The sequence below is a fragment of the Hyperolius riggenbachi genome, chromosome 1 (genome assembly GCF_040937935.1).
Source record: "Hyperolius riggenbachi isolate aHypRig1 chromosome 1, aHypRig1.pri, whole genome shotgun sequence".
NCBI classification, from domain to species: Eukaryota; Metazoa; Chordata; class Amphibia; order Anura; family Hyperoliidae; genus Hyperolius; species Hyperolius riggenbachi.
This window is the reverse complement of record NC_090646.1, coordinates 395,635,882-395,658,971: the sequence shown is the minus strand read 5'-3', so window position 1 is coordinate 395,658,971 and position 23,090 is coordinate 395,635,882. Positions and strand designations below refer to the sequence as shown.

At 43.3% G+C, this 23,090-nt stretch overlaps 1 protein-coding gene across 11 annotated transcripts in view; it reads left to right on the top strand.

The window, feature by feature from the left end:
• Positions 1 to 23,090, top strand: part of LINGO2 (leucine rich repeat and Ig domain containing 2) — a 2,118,418-nt gene that overhangs the window by 1,168,718 nt on the left and 926,610 nt on the right. For 10 of the 11 annotated variants that reach the window (XR_011020638.1, XM_068234694.1, XM_068234712.1 and 7 more), the window contains one exon: positions 20,932 to 21,090. The gene's annotated coding sequence lies outside the window, so the exon portion shown is untranslated. Of the gene's footprint in view, positions 1 to 2,104; positions 2,160 to 20,931; positions 21,091 to 23,090 lie in introns of those variants that run through there. The other variant, XM_068234732.1, reaches the window with a different exon arrangement.

Sequence of the window (23,090 nt, the reverse complement as noted above, 5' to 3'; positions counted from 1 at the left end):
TCAGCCTTTTATGGATGCTGTTGAGACATGAAAGTGTTGTGTTATTATAAAATTAGGCACTAGCAAGAAAACCAATAAATATGTTGTTATAGAAGCATTAAAACTCGGTAGGGCTTAGCTTTAATTGTCATGAAAAACTTCTCATTAAGTCTTTGGCCTTGTGCCTCCCTACATGCAGCAAGCATATTCTAATGACCAGTTAAAGCGCTCCCTATCGTCATCCCGGTGTTCTCAGTCTATGATCCTGCTGTGAGCTCACTGCATAATATTAAGAATGTTGCAAGCTTTGGACTTTTTGAAAAGGATATTGCTAAGCAGTTTGAGCACAGTAATTATTTTGTTTTGTATACTTTTAAGGACGTTGAATAAAACAGTTGACCCAGTAAGCACTTAAAAATCTCATCAGGCGTAATAGTTTTATGTTAAAAGTGCATTTCATGAAACTGATGAGTAATGTTAAATGAAAAATACAGTTTACAGTATCGTTGATAAAAAAATAAAAAAATAAAAAAAAACACATGCATATTAAAGGGGAACTTTAGCCTAAACAAACATACTGTTATCAAGTTACATTAGTTATGGTAATTAGAATACATTGGTAATATAATCTCTTACTCACCCTGTTTTAAAAGAACAGGCAAATGTTTGTGATTCATGGGGGCTGCCATCTTTGTCATGGGGGCAGCCATCTTTTTGGTTGAAAGGAGGTGACAGGGATCATGAGACACAGTTCCAACTGTCCTGTGTCCTGATAACCCCTCCCAGATGCAAACACTAGGCTTCAAATGTCAAATTCAAGATGTAAAAAAAAAAAAAAAATTGCACCAAAACAGCAGAACGAGAACAACATCAGAAATCCCATCATGCTTTGCACAGCATAAAGGGAAAACTGCCCGGGCAGTTTTCTTCTGTGCAGCTAAAAATGAGGCTTGTATAAGAGAAACAAAGTTCTGATGCTGTGAAACTGTTAAAGAAACACCAGGCCTTTCCAGTGCTGCTGAGTCGATTTTTAGTCTGGAGGTTCACTTTAATTATTAAATGTAGACTAACATTGCGATGATCAAAACATATAACTATTTGATGGTATAGTTGTTTTTACCACATTTCATGTCTATTTTAAAGAAAGTGCATATCTAGTAGTCATTTAATATACTGTATGTAGACACCTAAATATGTTGCAGCTTCTTTTCATAATGACTATCTCTACAACAGATAGTAACTTTCATTGTTACATTTAACATTTTTTTTTCTGAGGTGTTTGGGAAATTGCTTAAAGCGGAATATAACCCTGCATTTCAACTTTGCTCTAAAACATTATTTACAGCATATTATATGCAAAAAGCATTTTTTTTTTACTAGACCAGCATTGGAAGGGTTAAACACAGAGGTTTTAAGTTCCGTGAAGACGTTCAGATAGTTACATTCTATTTAGTTATATGTATATATTTAGAAATGTTACACACTCTTTGGCTGTCCTCCAACTCCTTCTCAGTGAGAGAGATGAGTCACAATAAACACTTAGATACATTTGTGTAAACAAAAAGTATCTAACTCAAGTTCGGATGCGTCTGCAAAAATCTCCAGGGACTTTAAAGCCCTGTGTAACCCTTCCAATGCTGGTCTAGTAAAAAAAAAAATGCTGGTTGCATATAATATACTGTAAATAATGTTTTAGAGCAAAGTTGAAATGCAGGGTTATATTCCGCTTTAAGGAACCACTGACACCCAAGAAAACAATATTGTTATGTACACCAGTGCTCTGCCGGGTAAATTATTCTCTCAGCCGTTTCAGTTTTCAGATACTTTTATCAAAAAGATTCATTCTATTTAATAAAACTGTGTAGTAAGAAAAGAAAACCCCTGTGCCTCTGCATCCTCCTGTGTCCCTGTGTCTGTGTCTGTGCATCAAGACCTGACAGTTTGCTGTCTGTGAACCTCATTGCATTGTGGGAAATAACAGATGTTTCCAACTGCCAAGCAAGCAGTATCTCCCTGTGTGCATATACTTCAGAAACAAGCATTCAGCTAATCTGGTCAGATCTGACAATAATTTCAGAAACATCCGATCTGGGAATTTCAGAGTTGACACCGGTAGAATTGAGGAGACCCAGAGGATGCCGAGGGATCTGACCTACTACTGAGGCGGGAAGAAGCCCCAGGTAAGTTAACCATTTTTGCCACCCAGACGTGAAGCTCACTTCCGGGCGGCTACTCTGCTGCGGTGCCGCGCTTCCCGATCACCGATTCGTGTCCCCAGTAGAAAAACCGAAGCGCTTTTACTAGAGGCTTCAGTCTTTCTGCACAATTTTCCCCTCGTGCTTCTTCTTAGCGAGAAGCACAAGGAGAAAAAAAATCGAGGTGGCCATCTTGTGGCCAAATAGTAAAACTACATCTACATATTTTTTACATTACAATTTACACATATAATAACATTAAAAATTAACTGTTTATTTCCCACACCAAAATATTACCCACATAAAATTTTTAATGGAAAAAAAAATTACAATTACAAAAAAAAAGACATAGTTACCTAATGGTCTGAACTTTTTAAATATGCATTTGAAGGGAGTATACTATGAACATTTTTTAAATGATAAGCTTGTAAATAGTGATGGACGCAAAACGGAAAAAAAAATGCACCTTTATTTCCAAATAAAATATTGGCGCCATACATTGTGATAGGGACAAAATTTAAATGGTGTCATAACCGAGACAAATGGGCAAATAAAATACATAGGTTTTAATTATGGTAGCATGGATTATTTTTAAGCTATAATGGCTGAAAACTGAAAAATAATGAATTGTTTTCATTTTTTTCCTATTAATCCTGTTAAAATGCATTTAGAAAAAAAATAGCAAAATGTACCACCCAAACAAAGCCTTATTAGTGGCGGAAAAAACAAGATATAGATCAATAAATTGTGATAAGTAGTGATAAAGTTATTAATTAGCGAATGGTTGGAAGGTGAAAATTGCTCTCATGCATAAGGTGAAAAATCCCCGCGGGCTGAAATGGTTAAAATCCCCAGTTTTTTATCCTGTTCATGTGAGCTTTAAATTGAACCTGAACCAAGAAGTATATGGAGGCTGCCATATTTATTTCCTTTAAGGGCTCGTTTCCACTATTGCGGTGCGGAATCGCCTGGATTCCACCGCTAACGAAATCGCATGCGGATGCGATACCGCATGCGTTTTTGCCGCGAATTCGCATGCGAATTCGCATAGGTGAGGGCACATGCGGTTTTAACCATGTCACTGCCTGTGTGAATTTACATCAGTACCTATGCGAATTAGCATGCGAATTCGCGGCAAAAAACGCATGGGGAAAACGCATGCGATTTCCCTATTAAATACATTGCATGCGATTCGCATGCATTCCACTCTCAGGCGAATTCGTTGGCTCTTTTGTGCGTTTTTTCACCGCTCCAAAAAACGCACATCACCAACGCAAGAGTGGAAACAGGCCCATCCACTTACATTACATGTGCGAATCCGCATGAGTTGGACGCATGCGGATTCGCGATAGTGGAAACGAGCCCTTAAACAATATCAGTTGCCTGACTGCCCTGCTGATCTGTTTGGCTGCAGTAGTGTCTAAATCACACCAGAAACAAGCATGCAGCTAATCTTGTCAAATTTGAAAAAAATGTCAGAAACATCTGATCGGCATATGCTTGTTCAGGGTCTATGACTAAAAGTATTAGAGGCTGAGGATCAGTAGGATAGTCCAGAAACTGGTATTGCTTAAAATTAAATAAATATTGCAGCCTCCTTATCCCTCTTACTTTAGGTGGCCTTTAATAATAATAAACAACAGAGAAGGAGGCTTTCTTTCTTTCATTTACTTTACAGCAATGAACGAAGTTGAAGCTAACCATCTGTAATCTATGGTACCTATCTATCCGGTTCAGCACCGCAGTGCCGAAAATGAATTGATCTATATCTTGTTTTTTCCGCCACTAATTAGGCTTTCTTTGAGTAGTACATTTTGCTAAGAATTATTTTTTTCTAAATCCATTTTAACAAAAAGATTCAAAAAGAAATGAAAAAAAATCATTATTTCTCAGTTTTTGGCCATTATAGTTTGAAATTAATATATGCTACCGTAATTAAAACACATGTATTTTATTTGCCCATCTGTTCTGGTTATTACATTAAACGATGTCCCTATCACAATTTATGGTGCCAATATTTCATTTAGAAATAAAGGTGCATTTTTTCAATTTGTGTCCATCACTATTTATAAGCTTATAATTTTAAATAATATAATAACATACTCTCTTGACATGCATATTTAAAAAGTTTAGACCCTTGGGTAACTATTTATGTTGTTGTTTTTTTTATTGTATTTTTTTTTTAAATAAAAAATGTATTTGGGTAATTTTTGGTGTGGGAAGGAAACTGCTTAATTTAAATGTAAAATAATAAAATTGTTTAATTAAAAATGTATGTGGGTGCAGTTTACTATTTGGCCACAAGATGGCCACAGTGAAAAAAGTCCTGGATGCGAACGATCTCGCATCCAGGAACTAAAATTCAGAGGAGAAGTTTACTGGGGGCAGAAATACCGCGCTCTCTGGATAGAAAGCGTCGGTATTTCTGCGGGGAAGTTAGATTGGTGAATGGGAATTATATTCTTATTCACTGATCGGGGGGCTAGCGGCGGGCGGCGGGTGCGCGCGCGGGAGTGCGCCGGATCGCGTGCACCATGTGGCGAGAGCAGCAGTGCCTATCTGGACGAGGAAGCTCGTCCAGATAGGTCGAACTGGCTATGGTACCTATGGTATTTATGTTATCATATCTATGGAGGTTCACAGAATTAGGATATTCTGTCCCTCCTAGTTTAATAAATGTTAGCATTTGTCTAGGATGCAGGGCATGCATTTTTCAGTCTGGCAGAGGCGGTGTATGCCTGTGCGATTAACCATTCAATTGCAACATGTGTTTAGGGATGCGCAGCCTTTCCCCCCACCTTTACCTATCTATGGTACCTATGGTATTTATGTTATCATATCTCATGGAGGTTCACAGAATTGGGATATATTTTGCAATAACTAAATAGTTAGACATTTCTGTTGGGCAGCAAGTGGTTAGAAGGCAAGAAGGAGACAAGAATTAAAATACATAAAGCACCAAAGTTGACTCTAAGTTAGACTCTAACTTAGTTGACTCTAAGCTTGTAAGCTCATTGAAATTCAGAAACATTACAGTGAATCTTAACTGAGCATTTTTATATTTACATTTGTATTTACTCCTCTCAGCCAGGAGTATACACCTTTTTACTTTTATTTTTTAGTTTGTTTCTGTGATGTCAAATTCCTGAGATAATATCACTTCCGTTATTACTGACTCTGCTGGCAGCCAGCCACAGTAGATACTGCCTGCACCACCACCTTTCAATAACCGTGTTATCTCAGAGAAGCCTAGAAGCAGACGTTTAAAGGGGCACCAAAACGACATATAGTAGAATGTAATAAATTATTCAGGATACTCACTTTTCCGTTAATGATCCTGGATTCAGCATCAGAAACATCTCCTATATCTGTATATTACTGTATATTCTGTATATTGGTCTGTAGCCCCATCCTCACAGTAATGCTTAGCCAAAGCTATGATGTCACAAAAACTTCTTCTCTCAGTGCCCTCTGGGAAACCAGGTTGCTCCTGCTCACTTCACAACACATACACATCCCACAGCAATGCAACTTGCCAGCAATAAACATGTTATGATCTGTGATAAACTAATCTCAGTGAGGAAAGATTTTACAATGGGCAAATCATAACTAATAATGTGTACATGACTATTGTTCAAAATAAGCAATTTCATGCATTAAATTACATCCAGTTCTTTTTTTCGAAGATAAGCTGTCCATAAAATTAAAGAGGAACTTTGGTGAAAATAATGTAATAAAAAAGTGCTTCATTTTTACAATAATTATGTATAAATTATTTAGTCAGTGTTTGCTCGTTGTAAAATCTTTCTTCTCCCGGATTTACATTCTGACATTTATCACATGGTGACATTTTTACTGCTGGCAGGTGATGTCAGTGGAAGGAGATGCTGCTTGCTTTTCGGCAGTTGGAAACAGCTGTAAACAGCTGTTATTTCCCACAATGCAACATGGCTCCCACAGTGTGATGTCAGAAATACAGATGGCCCAAACGGATCGCCGGCGAATGGTTCCCGGCGAACATCCGTGGTTCGGGATAGCGGAGAACCTCGAACTTTTCCGGAAGTTCGGTTCGCCCCCATAGTGCATCATGAGGGTCAACTTTGACCCTCTACATCACAGTCAGCAGGCACATTGTAGCCAATTAGGCTACACTCCCTCCTGGAGCCCAACCACCTCCCCCCCCCTTATTAAAGGCAGGCAGCGTCAGGCTTTTCACTCACTCGTGTGCCTGCAGTAATTAGAGAAGGGACAGCTGCTGCAGACTCATAGGGAAAGCTTAGTTAGGCTCTTGTAGGCTTCTTAGCTTGCTCCTTGCTGATTCTTATTGCTAAAAAAGCAACCCACAACAGCTCTTTTGAGAGCTAATCTTTTTCTTGTGATCTATTTTTGTGTGTGTGTGTGTGTGTGTGTGTGTGTGTGTGTGTGTGTGTGTGTGTGTGTGTGTGTGTGTGTGTGTCCCACTGACACTTGTGTTGCATAGACAGCCTTTGTAATTCCTACTGTGTGTGCCACTGCCAGGCTCAGCACATTCAGTGACTACCTGTTTGTGTGACAGGTGCACATTGTAATACCCATTACTACATATACCTGCCTGTTGTTCACTGTGCACCCACCTACCTACATGAGCGCACGCAGTGTCACTGTGCCTGTCCGGTACCTGTCTGTGTGTGACAGGTGCACATTGTAATACCCATCACTGCATATACCTACCTGTTGTTCACTGTGCACCTACCTACCTACGCGAGCGCACGCAGTGTTACTGTGCCTGTCCAGTACCTGTGTGCGTGTGACAGGCGCACATTTGTAATACCAGTCATTGCATATTTCACAGTACCTGTGAGACCGCACGCTGTGTAATATACTGCCATACCTGTTAACTGCACCTGTGTGACAGCTGCAAATTGTATTGTAATACCAGTCACTGCATATCTTTCACTGCATCTGTGACTGCACATTGTATTATACCTGGCAGTCAGTGCATACTTTTCACTTGAATGGATAGCAGACTTGCCCTCCATAACAGATTCTGGTTAAAGGTAGTAAAGTCGATCAGTGTCATATACAGCTGGGCCTCAAAAGTCCTCCTGTATTTTTATTTTTTTTCACTACCTCGGGACTTGCATGCCATGCCTGCTGCCTTCCTTGGATGTGTGGTGGTAGCCGTTTCTCAGGCTCCAACTCCAGACCGGAATCAAACCCTGACTCCCCGGCGGTACGCTTTAGAGAAAGAACCATCGACAGTATGAGCAGCGATTGACTACTGGGTGCGCAGGCTTGACCTGTGGCCAGAGCTGTCACAATTTGCCATCCAACTTCTGTCTTGCCCTGCCTCAAGCATCCCATCAGAAAGGACCTTCAGTGCAGCTGAAGGCATTGTCACTGAGAAGAGAAGTCGCCTAAGTCACAAAAGTGTTCAATACCTGACCTTTATCTAAAATGAATGAGGCATGGATCCCGGAGGGCTACTGCCCGCCCGAAGACTAAGTCAGTCCCCACACACAGCATCTCTGCCTGTACGCCGTGTGACTGCCTGCCCCAAGTCTAAGTCACTCTCCACACTGCACCTTTGCCCGCAGGCCGCTTGACTGCCTTCTCCGACAGCACCAACAGAGTCCAGGACTCCAGGTGGATGCCTGAATTTTTAAGGCCGCTGCTAGCAGTGGCCGCTATAATAATTTTTCTGGTGCGTGTACATGACTGCCTAATTTTTCTGGCTGCACTGCAGCTGCAACAACAAAACAAAAGGCATGTACATGTGCCAATTCCCCTTCGTGATCATTACCTTGCCGTGGAGAAGAGGCTTGCGTATCACAATGAAGCAATGACCGCCGGCTATATGAGTGTCTCGGGGGGGGGGGGGGGGCACACGCAAGATAATAAGGTTGTTGCTTCATTATGGACAGACCAAATTCGATCAACTGGACAATTACTGCTGTTCTATCATTGAGCTACCACAGCCCGGCGACCATATGGGCTTAAAAACCGCCACGGCCTGCACTGTGGCCATGGTGCACACCAGTCCAGTCCTACACAAACAGCTGTTTGCGGTGCATTACACAGTGAGTTTGGTGTGTCAGTGTGAAGCAGTACTCTAATTACACTGCCTGATTGATGTATGCACATGCAAGATGTTTTAAAGCACTTTAGGCCTGCATTCATTGTGATTTCAGCCCTTAAAACGCTGCTTGTCCCTGGGAATTTTGCCTTCTATCCCACTCCGCCATGCCCCCTTTCAGGTTTTAGACCCCTTGAAACATCTTTTCTATCACTTTTCTGACCAGCATAAGTGTTTCTAGTTTTCAAAGTTCGCCTCCCCATTGAAGTCTATTGCCGTTCGCGAAAGTTTGCGCGAACCGAACTTTTGCGGAAGTTTGCAAACCCGGTTTGCGAACCAAAAATCGGAGGTTCGGGCCATCTTAAGTCAGAACCATGGTCCTGACATCACAGTATGGGAGGGGTTTCACCACAATATCAGCCATACAGAGCCCACTTATGATCCATATGAGAAAAGGTAAAGATTTCTCATGGGAACGGGGGTGTCTTGGTTACGGTTTCTCTTTAAAGCAAAAAGTTGCTTCTAAGTTAATGTTTCAAGTTTAAGTAGTAGCGGCACTCTTCCCTCTTTTTCTTCCATAATATAAAAATAGAAATGTAATGAAATACTTTTAAAATTCTGTTGCACTAGACTGCAGAATATTTTAAGGCAAATACCAGTGTAAGAACAAATCATTACAGAGACCTAGGGAGGATATTCTTATTTAACATCAGAAACCAAATGCTAAATAAGATGCAAACATTTTTAGTGTCCATAATAACCAGTAGTTCAGATCCACCATGAGCAAATCAAACTGATCAAGATCAAACTGAAATGTTTCACTATTAGTAAGGGCAAAGTGATTTGGGATATTAATGCAAAGTTTTTAAGTCAGTGCATGAAAACACTAATGACTTTTCTCCCTTGTAAAGCCGAGCAGATTAAAGTTTTAAAACAAAATGTACTCTATGCAGTATGATGGTACTCTCATTAGTGATGTCCTTCTCCCGCGCAGGGACTTCATGAATTCTCTAATGAACACTACATTACACATCTTTCAAGTTTAAATGGTCACAGCTGAATTGCATCAAGCATATATAATATGGGGATAAAGAAGGATGCAGATATGATTAAACAAAGTGAATATAATGAATGACTTTTTTTTAGCTCCCAAAGTTTTTACTTGCAGTAGAAATAAATATTTGTAGTAACAAGCGCTGAACAGTTTGTACACATTTTATTTTGCTTTTGCCATTCTTTGACGATTGTATGCCTGCTGCAAATGCCTGATATGCTGACCCTGTGAATGATCAGTAGTCGCTTGAATACCTTATCAGTTCTTCCATTCTCTGTCCACTCCGCTGGAAAATTAAGCCTGTGATCTCCTAGAAATATGTGTTAGGCTTTTCATTATCAACTTCAAGGAGATTCCTCATTTACAGCATCCTTATATAGTGACTAAGCCAGGGATTCCCCACTATTGTCACTCTTTTTTATAGACACCTATAGCACTGTTTACTAAGGGAGAAGGTTTGTTGATTGTATATGCTTTTTAAGCAAGTTTTAAGCAGTGATTTGTTGCAGCACTACTACAGCGTTTTGGCATTAAACAACCACCATGAATTTGTGGATTAAAACATTGGATGGGGCGTGGGACTTAACTATATCTTTAGCAACCATATGTGTAGCCAGCAACAGCTTTTTTTCCAAAATATTTTTTATATACAGTATATGTTGAATACCAAGAAACACATTTCTGACGCTTACATTGTGGGTTGAAAAAGTAGGCAGCCAACTTTCTTTGTGGCCTGGTGCAAAATTCCCAGAGGCCATGCATGCATGCACACATGCACAGCCTTGCAGCCCTTTAGATGTGCACAGGTGGCCATGCAGGTTGAGACCCAGTCATCCTTTTTTTTCCTGCTGTGTATCATTACACCTTTTATGGATCCGGGTGTAGACTGGTCGACTCCCCGGTGTGAAGTAATTTAGCATTTTTAATTCAGCTTTTTCCACAGGTGGCCAATGCACCCATCTTCATTCACTCTGTTGGTGCTACTAGCCAATGAAGGAAACTATTCAATCAAAGTGGAATGAGCAGCATGTTATTTGAGCTGGTACTAGTGGTCCCATCTCAAATAAAAGTCTGCTCAGTTCAGTGTCTCATTGCCCATGATAGCGACTAGTCAACTTGTGCTATAGCTGTTGGGTGCAATTTGGACTGCTTGTTGTGAACAACCCTAATTTAACCATTGACTATGTGTTGAAATTGTTACCTGTCTTGACTTCTGGATAATTGACTTTGCTTCATGCCTTCTTCCTGGTTTATCTATCTAACTAGTTGATCTCCAGTGTATGACCCCTATGTTGTTCCTGACCTCGAGTTTGCCTGACCCCTGTACTGACAGCCAGTGATGGTCATCCGAGCTAGGATTTCCGAGATACTCGGATATCCTAGCTCTTTTTTTACTATTCGAGCTCGAATACCGAGCTCGAATAGTATTAGCTATCTGGGCTGTGCTATCAGAGCGCACTCGGATAGCAATCAGCTATCCGGAGATATCCTAGCTATACGAGCACGGATAGCGTCATCAGCTCGGATAGTGTCACGTCAGACGTCACCTTGAGTCCTCACAAGCAAATCAGAGGGCCCCCAGCCCTCTGACTGCAGCCAATCACAGAGGAGGAGCCTGGCCAAGACCCTTTTTTTCATTTGAATAATATCAAAAATATACGATGTCTGGCACTGGCAGCTGCGGTTTGGGCAGGGGCAGCAAGAGCATTGGCAAGAGAGGAGGTCGTGGCAGCTGCGCCATCACCACCACCATGCGCAGTTCTGCGTCTGCACCAGTGGCTATTCCGCCATTAGCCACTGGCCGTGGACGCCTTGGCCGCCCAACAGCTGGGAGTCACGCTGCAGAGACACAGCAGCAGCAGCAGCGTGTGGTGCAGATGTTCCTCCCACCGCCAGATCGTAGCCGTCCTATTGAGGAGAAGGACGCAGACTCTGTGGTGGAACTGATGGTGGATGAGCAGGCCACCATTAGCTCTGGAACCGAGTCCTCCACCCCCGCCACCACTCCTGTTCGTAAGAGCAGCAGCAGCCGCCCAGCACTGCCTGGGGAGGAGGAGTGCAGTTCTCCAGCCCCAGCGGGCAACACCAGCACCCTGTCACTCAGCACCTTCTTATCCCCAAGCACAGCGGGGCTATGGAGTGCTGTTGCGGCAGAATTGGCAATGGAGGTGGAAGAAATGCTGATGGGCACTTTGGGGGATGATGCTTTGGACAGTCAGACAGTGGTGAGTGTCCATCAGCCCATGCATGCAGAAGGGGAGTTTGTGGGGTCATCCCTTCAGGACATGTTTGCGGAGGGGGAGGATGATGATGACAGGGTGAAGGACAGAGACTGGGTGGCAGATCCTGGGGATTTCATCAGCTCTGAGGAGGAGGAGGAGGATGCATCTGCGGGCCTTGCTAGAAGGATCAGCATTGCAGACATAGGCAGGATCAGAAGGGGGGCGTGGTATGCAGGCCACACAGCGTGCTGATCCGGAGGCGGAGAGTTCTGCCAGTGCCACCAGCCACACCAAGAACCCCCCCAACCACCACAGGGAGACCAGCGGCAGCAGCACCTTCCAGCCGAAGGGGAAACTTCACCTCCCCAATTTGGAATTTTTTCACCCTGCCATATGTGGAGTGCAAGAATGCCACCTGCAACCAGTGCCGCCAGCAGCTCAGCAGAGGGAAGGAGCCCTCTGCATACGGCACCACCTCTCTGGTGAACCATCTGGCAGGGAAACACTTTCATGAGCATGAGGAGTTCATGAAGTTGAAGGAAGCTGGCAGTGGCAGTGGTAGACCTGCCACCACTGCGAAGCCGTCGGCAGCAGCCACCCGCCCTCCTCCACCTCCTCCAGCAGCACCAGCAGGAGTGCGTCAGAAACGCACTGCTCCTCCCCCCTCTACAACTCCTGCAGCCGACAATGAGGCCTGTTCTGGCAGCCAGTGCTCAGTGGCCTCTTCTGCTCCCTCCAGTGATTACCGTGCCAGCAAAAGGCGTCGCCAGACCCTGCTCAGCGACACCTTTCAGGGGGTGGTCAGGGTTCTGCCTCCCAGCAGCCGTCGCATGCGTCAGATGAACGGCTTGCTGGCACGGGCCATGTGCTCTCAACTCCTGCCTTATTCCCTTGTGCAGGAGGGGAGCGACATGCGTGCGCTCCTGATGTGTGCAGCCCCCGATTGGCCAATCCCCAGCTGACATTTTTTTGCACGCACGGCCATCCCTGCACTTCACCGCTCTGTGATGGCCAATGTCGGGAGAGGGCTGGATCACGCGGTGGGTCAACGGGTCCACGTCACCATGGACTCGTGGAGCAGCCGGTTTGGGACAGGCCGCTATCTGTCCTTCACCGCGCATTGGGTCAGCTTGGTGGAAGGGGGTGAGGAGGGGGGAGCAGCATCGGGCACTGTCAGAGCAGCAGCAGCAGCAACAATGCAGTGGGTGGTGCCAACATGCAGGGTCAGCGGAATTGCAGCAGGTTCCTCTGATCCGCTTCCATCCTCCGGCACACCAGCCCAAACCCCCCGCCTCAGCAGCAGCATGAAGCCCCGCCACTGCCAAGCGCTGCTGGAATTGGTCAGCCTGGGGAAGACCAAACTGACGGCGAACCATGTCCTGGCCAAACTCCGAGAGCAGGAGAGGAATTGACTGACCCCCAGAGGCCTCAGAGTCAGAGAGGTGGTGTCCGACAATGGGGCAAACCTGGTTGCTGCAATCAGCAGGGGAGACCTGACCCACATCCCCTGCCTGGCGCACGTCCTGAACCTGGTAGTCCAAAAGTTCCTGCGGACCTACCAGGGGATGGACCGACTCCTTGAGGCGGCAAGGAAGGTTGTGTGTCATTTCCGGCACTCGCCTGCAGCCGTAGCAAGCCTGGAAGAGGTGCAGAAGGAGCTGCACCTGCCACAGCACTGGCTCATGATCGATGTTCCAACTCGCTGGAACTCCACCCTGGCGATGTTGGAGCGTCTGGTTGAACAGAGGCAGGCTGTCAGCCAGTACGTTGCACGAGCAACAGTTGCCGCCATCACTGCAACTGGACGTGCCGCCACCAACCTCCCGTCCATCATCTCCACGGAGGACTGGGGGCACATGCAGCAGGTGTGCTCAGTGCTGGCACCTTTCCTGCAGGCCACCAACATGGTAAGCAGGGACCATGCAATGGTGTGCGAGTGGGTCCCCTTGGTGTGTGTGCTGGACAGGGCCCTGTATGCACTGCTGGAAGAGGGAGCGGCAGCCTTGGACCAGCAGGAGCTGCAGGCAGCCTCACAGGCCACCTCTGAGGAGGAGGGCTTGGAGTTGGTGGAGGTCCCTGACCTTGCTGCTGATGAGAGGGAGCAGCAGAGTGCAGCTGGACTGGTGCGGGGGTGGAGAGAGGATGAGGTGGAGGAGGCAGAGGATGAGGAGGACAGCACTGTCGGCTCTGGGGCTGCCGATGATGTGCCAGCAGACGTGGCCAGACTCTTCCCAATGGCAGTGCACATGCTGAGGTGCCTGCGCAAGGACCCAAGGGTCATCCAGATGAAGCAGAGGGAGGACATCTGGATCTGCATGATGCTGGACCCACGTCTGAAGGGGAAGCTCAGCCAGTTCCTGCCTGCAAGAGGAGACCGTGCGCAACAAATGAGGGATTTGCAGCTGTCCCTTGTTGAGCGCTTGGAGGAAGCCTTCCCTCAGCCATCCACCCCCACTGTCCAGCCAGGACAGAGGCAGCAGCAGGTGCCTGCATCCACCAGCAGCAAGCGCACGCGCACCACAGACCTGCTGTCTCTGACCAACGAGCTCTACATGAGTGTAGAGCTGCCAGGGACTAGAGAGGAGGTGCCTGCAGCATCCTTCTGCAGTCACAAACAGCGCTTGACCCGCATGGTGGCTGACTACATGGGGTCCTTCAACGGGCTTGACAGCATTGCCCCTGTTGATCCCATGGAGTATTGGGTCAAGCACCTGCCAATCTGGAGCGAGCTTGCGCAGTACGCCCTGGAAGTGCTATCCTGCCCCCCTTCCAGCGTACTGTCAGAGCGTTGCTTCAGTGCAGCCGGTGGAGTCGTCACTGAGAAGCGATCTTGTCTGTCTCACAAGTCTGTGGACAGACTGACGTTTCTAAAAATGAACCAGGCTTCAGTGGAAGGCGAATTCCTGGCTTCTGTTGTCGGCGAGAGGGGGACATGAAGTGGCACACACACATTACACCTGCTGCTGCTGCTGTATTTCTTCCTGCTGTCTGTGTCTCCACTGCCAGGGAACACATTAAAAGGTGCTGCTGCCCATGCGCCACCAGCTATTTACGCTCAAAAATAGCTGCATTTCTGAAAAAAAGTAACAATTTTGTGTTATTATTTTAGAGGTGCTGTCCCAATTGTGTATTGGACACAATGTGGGCTTCACGACCGCTGTCTGGAACCTCATGGTGTTTATTTACGACCCTGGTACCACCGCTAGGAACCAGGGCCTATTATGTCTCGCTGCCTGCCCTCCTGCTGCCTGCTGCCAGTCTGCCACACACTCATCCTCCTCACGCTGCCTGCTGTTGTATTTCCTCCTGCTGTCTGTGTCTCCACTGCCAGGGAACACATTACAAGGTGCTGCTGCCCATGCGCCACCAGCTATGTCTCGCTGCCCACCTGCCTGCTGCCACTGCCACACACTCCTCCTCCTCACGCTGCCTGCTGTTGTATTTCCTCCTGCTGTCTGTGTCTCCACTGCCAGGGAACACATTACAAGGTGCTGCTGCCCATGCGCCACCAGCTATGTCTCGCTGCCCGCCTGCCTGCTGCCACTGCCACTGCCACACACTCATCATCCTCACGCTGCCTGCTGTTGTATTTCCTCCTGCTGTCTGTGTCTCCACTGCCAGGGAACACATTACAAGGTGCTGCTGCTCATGCCCCACCAGCTATTTACGCTCAAAAATAGCTGCATTATTTTGAAAAAAAAATTAATTATTTTAGAGGTGTCCGGGTTGAAAACTGTGCTGTCCCAATTGTGTATTGGACACAATGTGGGTTTCACGACCGCTGTCTGGAACCTCATGATGTTCATTTACGGCCCTGGTACCACCGCTAGGAACCAGGGCCTATTATGTCAGCAGTCACATCACACTGCCTGACACACACTCCTCCTCCTCCTGTAGCTGCATTGAGCTTCTGCTGTCTGTGTGCTGCTACCACTGCCAGGGAGAACAGAAGAATTATTTTCTGCTGCCACCCACTCTCCTACCAGCTATTACCACACTACAATAGCTGCAACTACTTCCTCCCCCTGCTGATGTCTGTGTTTTACCACCACCAGGGTACACAGAAAAAGACGCTGTGGCTTGCAATGTGCCACTACCTATTATGCCATCAACACAAATACAACTATGGTGTTATTAAAATGAAATATTTCCACAAATGAAGTAAAAAAAATATTACAAAAGAAAGGAAAACCAAGACACATAATATAATGATAGAGAAGAAGAGGAAGAAGAAGAAGAAGATGAAGAAGAAGAAGAAGATATAGAAGAAGAAGATATAGAAGAAGATGAAGAAGATATAGAAGAAGAAGATATAGAAGAAGATGAAGAAGATGTAGAAGAAGAAGATATAGAAGAAGAAGATATAGAAGAAGAAGATATAGAAGAATAAGAATAAGAAGAAGATGAAGAAGAATAAGAATAAGAAGATGAAGAAGAAGAAGATATAGAAGAAGAAGATATAGAAGAAGATGATGAAGAAGAAGATATAGAAGAAGAAGATATAGAAGAAGAAGAGGAAGAAGAAAGAAGAAGAAGATATAGAAGAAGAAGAAGATATAGAAGAAGAAGAAGATATAGAAGAAGAAGATATAGATGAAGAAGATATAGAAGAACAAGATATAGAAGAAGAAGACATAGAAGAAGAAGAAGACAATATAGAAGAAGAAGAAGAAGATATAGAAGAAGAAGAAGAAGAAGAAGAAGAAGAAGAAGACGAAGAAGAAGAAGAAGATATAGAAGAAGAAGAAGATACAGAAGAAGAAGATATAGAAGAAGAAGAAGAAGATATAGAAGAAGATATAGAAGAAGAAAAAGATAATTGAAGAAGATACAAGAAGTAGAAGATGAAGAAGATTCGAGTAGAAGAAGATATAGAAGAAGAAGAAAAAGAAGAAGATATAGAAGAAGAAGATGAAGACGACATAAATGAAGACTTCCAACTTACAACCATTTTGGACACACCTTCTCATGCAAACACTTTTCATGAAGTTAATTTACTATTTTTGATACCTTTTTTATAACTACTACATCACCACATAATCACTTGATGTTTTTCTTCATAAAAAAGGTGGTTTCATGCATCATTGACCTCCAATACAAGTTTTAAAAGCTATTTAAGGCCAGCTCGAATATTTTACTCGAATACAGACTCGGATAGTGACGTCGGATATCCGAGGTCGAATCGGATATTCGATTAACTCGAATATCGAACTTCGAGTGAATTTGGATAGTTTACTATCCGATTTCGACCAAACTCGAATAGGATAATGAGGTATCTGATCAACACTGCTGACAGCCATCTTCCTGATATTGACCTTGGCCTAGAGTCTGAACTCTGTTTAGTTCTTAGGTATTTAATTGGTTTCATTGACCCCCAATACTATGGGCTTGATTCACAAAACGGTGCTGTTAGCACACTTTGAAAAGTGGTTCGCGCAAAATTTCGAGTGATAAGGCTTTTCACGCGCAAAAATTCACGTTCGGGCGTTAACGTGAATTTTTGCGTGCATTAAACGGTCACGTTCGCGTGAAAAATTTGCGTTATGAATGAAAATTTTTTCACAGGAAAATCTTTTTTTCACACAAAATCGCGGTAAAACGCGCGAAAACCCGTGCTAACAGCCGTGCTAACAGTTAGCACCGTTTTGTGAATCAAAACCCATATCTTGCACGTGAAGATCGTGGTGGAGATTGAGGCAGGGAGCACACTTGTCTTTCAGTTTTTCTGCAAACTTTTTCTGCACACCAAGTGTGTTTCTATGCAAGAAAACGTGTGCGTTTTTTTCACAGCAGCTGATGTAATTGATAGAGTAAACTGCCAAAATGTGCAGAATCATGATGCAGAAAGTCATTTTTTTTCTGCGCTTGAACAACATATTAAGTGTGAACTAGCTCATTGATTAACATGAGTTCTCAGTTTTTCTGTGTAGAAAACGGGCACGAAAACGGTCAAGTGTGTTCCCTACCTGAGGCTTAGCATTTTAAAGAAACCTGGTGATTGCCTGGGATAAATACATTAGGATTTCCATGCCCACCAAACAAAGACTCACTATCTACAAATGGCCCCACGTATTTACAAAATCTTTAGTAAGAGTCCAATGATGATGTCACTCAATATCATGTGGTCTAGATGTTCTGGAGGAATGCCATCACATCATCCCAATAGTTGCGCCTCCTGCAGTGTCTCCTGATAGAGGGGCATCATGCATGTTGTCACTTAAGTAAAATCCAATTGTTCACTTCAGGAGCAGCCCTGGCCACAACAACCACTTTCCTGCCATCCAAAAGAGGCATACAACACTAGAGATTTTGTGAAGAGGTGGGTATGACCTGACACTCAGTCTCCATAAAATACAGGTGTACAGCATGAAGCAGCAGTGTGGGGTACCACTGCTGGCAACTCAGTAACAGGAATGATTCAGAGCGGGGTCCAGTGGACTACAAGGAAGTGAGGCGGGATATAAGTAAATGTTAGGCCCTCAGTGATGTAGATAAGGGCATTTTGGGGATGAAGGTGAAACCATTTTTGTTAGGTAGGAGGCAAATAAGCTTCAATATTCCTGACAAACCCTGACATCTATAGTTTATTTGAGAACAAATAATAATAAATAATTCTTACCAAAGTATCTCTATACATTTTGTGTATTTTAATTTGCCATTTTCTTTCAAATCTGTGATTACTCTGGTGCCTAATCTTTACACGTACCCTCTGGATTGCATTGCTGTGAGCTGTTACTGAGACAGGACTGATTCATTTTAACTGTTGTGTAAAGTTGAAATATTACATTAACCATTTACCGCCATCCTAACGTATTAAAACGTCATGCTTACCGCTATTAACAGCAACATGACGTTTTAATACGTCGCGCATTCCCGCCGCTGCTACCGCCGTGTGTCCGCCGCTACCGCCGCCATTACCGTCGGGATCCCGTGCTGGGCGATTGGGGAAGAGGACTGAACAGTCCTCTACCCAATCGCAGTGCCTGGAGTGAATGGACGTGACCGCGAACAGCGGCTACGTCCATTCACATAAACAGGAAATGTAACAGTTTAATAAAGTGTGTAAAAAAAAAAAAAAAAAAAGTGAACACGTCCTATGAGTGTTCACCAGCGCCATCTTGTGGCCAAAAAGTATATTACACTTACAAAATACATACATTTTCAAGTATATACACATCATTAATAAAATTACACTTCCAACCCTCCCCCCAAAAAAAAACACTTGTAAAAAAATAAATCAGCTTAAAAAAAATAAATAAATAGTTACCTTAGGGACTCAGCTTTTTTTATTCTATATTTTATGGGGGAAAATTAATTTTAATTTATTACATAGGGGCTTGTAATTATGGCCAGAACAAACAGAAAAATAACCACTTATATTTCAAAATAATATACTGTCGCCATACATTGTGGTAGGGACATAATCTAAACGGTTTAATTATCGGGACCACTGGGCAAATAAAACGTGTTTGTTTTATCCACAGGAGAATGTTTAATTTTAAAACTATAAAGGCTGAACACTGAGAAATAATGATTTTTTTTCTTTTTTTTTCTGTTTTTCTCATTAAAATGCATTTAGAATAAAAAAATTCTTAGCAAAATGTACTATCCACAGAAAGCCTAATTGGTGGCGAAAAAAACGAGGTATAGATCATTTTCTTGTGATAAGTAGTAATAAAGTTATTAGGGAATAAAAGGGAGGAGCGCTGACAACTGAAAATTGCTCTGGTCCGTTAGGATAAAAACCCTTGGGGGTGAACTGGTTAAAGGACAACTGTAACGAGAGGTATATGGAGGCTGCCATATTTAATTACTTTTAAGAAATACCAGTTGCCTGGCTGACCTGCTGATCCTCTGTCTCTAATACTTTTAGCCATAGACCCTGAACAAGCATGCGGATCTGATAAGATTAGCTCCATACTTGTTTCTGGTGTGATTCAGACACTACTGCTGCCAATAGACCAGCAGGACTGCTAGGGAACTGGTACTTTTTAGAATGAAATCATTATGGCAGCCTCCATATACTTCTCACTACAGTTGTCCTTTAATGGTATTCAGGTATAAAAGATTTGTGTGGTGATGATATTTGTTACACAGATTTTTGTAATAGAGTGGAGTTGCACCTTAAACCATGGATAATCATAATAAGAGACAGCCATATAGCAAATAATACACCCATAACCCAAGTTGGGTACAAAAAGTTCATTAGGGACTTATCCCTCAATAAAAACAATTAAAACCACAAAAGCAGTGGGGATCAGGTCACAGTAGTCAGCAATAAAGTGAATAAATGTACAGTCCAAACAAACAGACCACTGGACATATATCAGCAGGCCCAATACCATCATCTGAATATGTGTGTCAGGCAGTAAGTACAGTAAGTACCTTCAAACAACAGGTTGTACCTCTTCTCTTTAATGGTACAAACTGTTTTCGATTAAAGGTACTTACCATAAAGAAAAGGTACTTACTGTAAAGAAAAATTATAAAGATAATTTACTTTCACTTTACAACAGAGTATTCATTGACTAATAAGATATACTAAGGGGACCTTGCTGGTTCCATGCTCTAGTTTTAAAAGGGGAAATACACTTTTGAAGTGGTCATAATAAAATTTACATTGCAAAATACTAATATACTCTCTCCATACTGACACCAAACTAATAGATGTATGTACTGTTTTTGTTAAGTTTATATTTTGTTGACTGTAGACAAATTAAACATAAAAATGTTTTATGTTTGGTACATCTATTTGAGTAAAGATATTGCATTTTTCTTTATTTATATTGACACTTATTACTTATAATAAAAGCAGGAGAAGTAGCAGAATGGATTTAAAGGACTTCAGGAGCCTTTTTTGAACTATAACCCCATAATTTGTCCAGAGCTACTGGTTTCCACCAGTGTTAGTTGAGTTTGCCTCACTTTGGTTTGAATTCAGTTCAGCTGAATGATTCCAAAATGTAGACTTAGTTTGTAAGCTGAATTCTAAATTAATTGTAGTGCCGGAAGGGTTTCCATTGGAGTACATTTTTATTGGTTTCTCTCTGTTTGTGTTTTCCATCTATTTCAATCCATAGCCTTACTTCTGTTAAAATGCACACAAATGCATTGAAACACAGATATCAACAGATGAAAATAAATGCCAATGAGCAGTTAAATAACCACCCAAACACAGAAAACCACACTTTGTCAATACTTGAGTTTCTTTGATTCAGCTTGCATGACGGATGTTTCGGGGGTAATTTCTAACACTAGTCTGCCCCTTGACTGATATTGAACACATGAAGGTACAATACTTCCTCATCTGTGATGAAGTTATGATGGTGGGGTTATTGATGATTAGGTGTTAAAGTCTTCTTGCTACATGTAAACAGTTGATTTTTTTCCCCCAGTTACAATGAGTGAATGTTTTTATTGTTGCAGATTCATTTCAATCAGTTTGAGATAGGAGCCATGAGCAATGTTCCTGCCCTTGCCGCGCTGGTGTTATCATGATCAAGTTCTGTGCTTTGATTTCAACCAATGGCCAACAGTTTTGTATAATCAAGAAAAGGGAGGTTTTTTTTAGAACTAGCATAATAGGTAAGTGCCTAAATTTCTTCCATATGTGATCAAAGAAAGTTTTAGAAAGCAATGCATTTTTATTGTACTTTATATTGTATTCTATTGTATTGTATTTGCACAAGGACAAGGAGCATGTACTATAACACGTTGTCTTGCATACCCAGGGGTGGTGTGCTGTGATCTGAACAATTGTCAAATCAATATAAGGATCACAGGCATCTTCATAACAAACTGCAACTTTGTTTCACATCAATGGTATAAAAATCCTTTTAACACCTTTAAAAATAGACACATGGCAGTGTCAAAAATACCCTAACACCCTGCAAGGTTTATGAGGACACACAAAAATGCTAGCCAAGCATGCAGTGTTGGGCTTTACACAAACTGGACCCTGAGAGCGCTGAGCGCTGTTTGTTGAGCAATGCACTGCCAGAGAAAGGATGCTTCAGTTGTGGACAGAGAATTTTGGACCCACCCGTGGTGGTGGTAAAAGCACACAGGGGCAAAGCAGTTATTAACTTGTTATGCACCGTTTGCAGGTTACACTAACATGTTCACACCGAACTGTGGTTACTTGGGTTCACAATAGTAACTACGCTCAAATATATGATTGTTTGTGGTCATCCTGTACCATCTTTAGTCTAGTATTGGACATATGTGGACACTGATGCAATAGACTGGACAATCAAACTTGGTGTGCATGTGGCATGTATGCACTGAATGAAGCTCAGTCGGATGTGATAATTGGCAGGGTACAATTGACACAGTCATGTGTATTCTATTGTATTGTAACATATCAAACAATCCTTTATATGAGTAGTGTTGAGAGGATCTGCAGTGATGTGCATTAACCTCAATGTGAGGAGTGGAGTATTGAAATCCTTTTTGCCATATAATGTACTCTCCCTTTCCTTGAACCTGGAAGAGACATTCTCAGTGACATTTTAAAGGGAACCAGAGGCCCCCCAAAAAATCTTTTATACATACCTGGGGCTTCCTCCAGCCCCATACACAAGGATCTCTCCCACGCCGCCGTCCTCTGCTGCATGGATCCGAGGGTACCGGGTCTCATCATGGCCGCCAGTCGGCCAGTCGGCCGGCAGAAGCAGCCAATTGTCCACATCACACGGGGCTCCCTCCATGTATGTACGCGTGAGGGTGCCTACTGCGCAGCCTCACGCGTACATACATGGAGGGAGCCCCTGTGATGCGGACAATTGGCCGCGTCCACTTGAAGTGACGGGACCCGGTACCGCCGATCAAGGTAGCGGAGGATGGCGGCGTGGGAGCGATCCAGGCTTATGGGGCTGGAAGAAGCCCCAGGTATGTATAAAAGCTTTTTCTTTTTTTTTTTTTAGTTCCTCTCTGGTTCCCTTTAACTTTAACTGCAGTTGACAACAACAAGTTTGGTTTTCAATATAGATCTCTGGAAGAGTCCAGTGGTGTATTTCATGTCCTCATAACGTTATTTCAGAGATGGAGTGACTAGTTGTATTGCTGGTTTGCACTAGTGAGCAAACTCTAAGAGTTAGGCCTTCAGACATCAGCAAACATCAGACTGATCACTGTGATGATGAAAAACATGTAACCAACATATATAAACTTCCATTAATATCTCTTAGTGCCAGAAACATATGGAAATGTGGCAGAGCTTTTACATGGTGAAGACTCAACTTCCGCTTTTTACAGTGGTTGACACTGCTAATGACCTAATAGCTCACTGTGGGCCAAATTCACTAAATATCAGTAAAACTGCGGTGCACAGGAAGCACACAGCAATTTTAGAGTTACGTAAACCAACTACGTATAATTAGCGCAACCCATATTACCTGGGTAATGTTCAAATTGCTAGTGCAAAAGATGCTACACAAGTAGTACAGCACACATTACTGTAGCAACCTGAGCCTCACAGGTTGCGCTACCTGCTCAATGCACACTATGTATTTTGCATGAATTACTGTCAAATTGTTGTATGGTCCTTGCACACGGCACTCTTATCAATATTTAGTCTCCTCTCA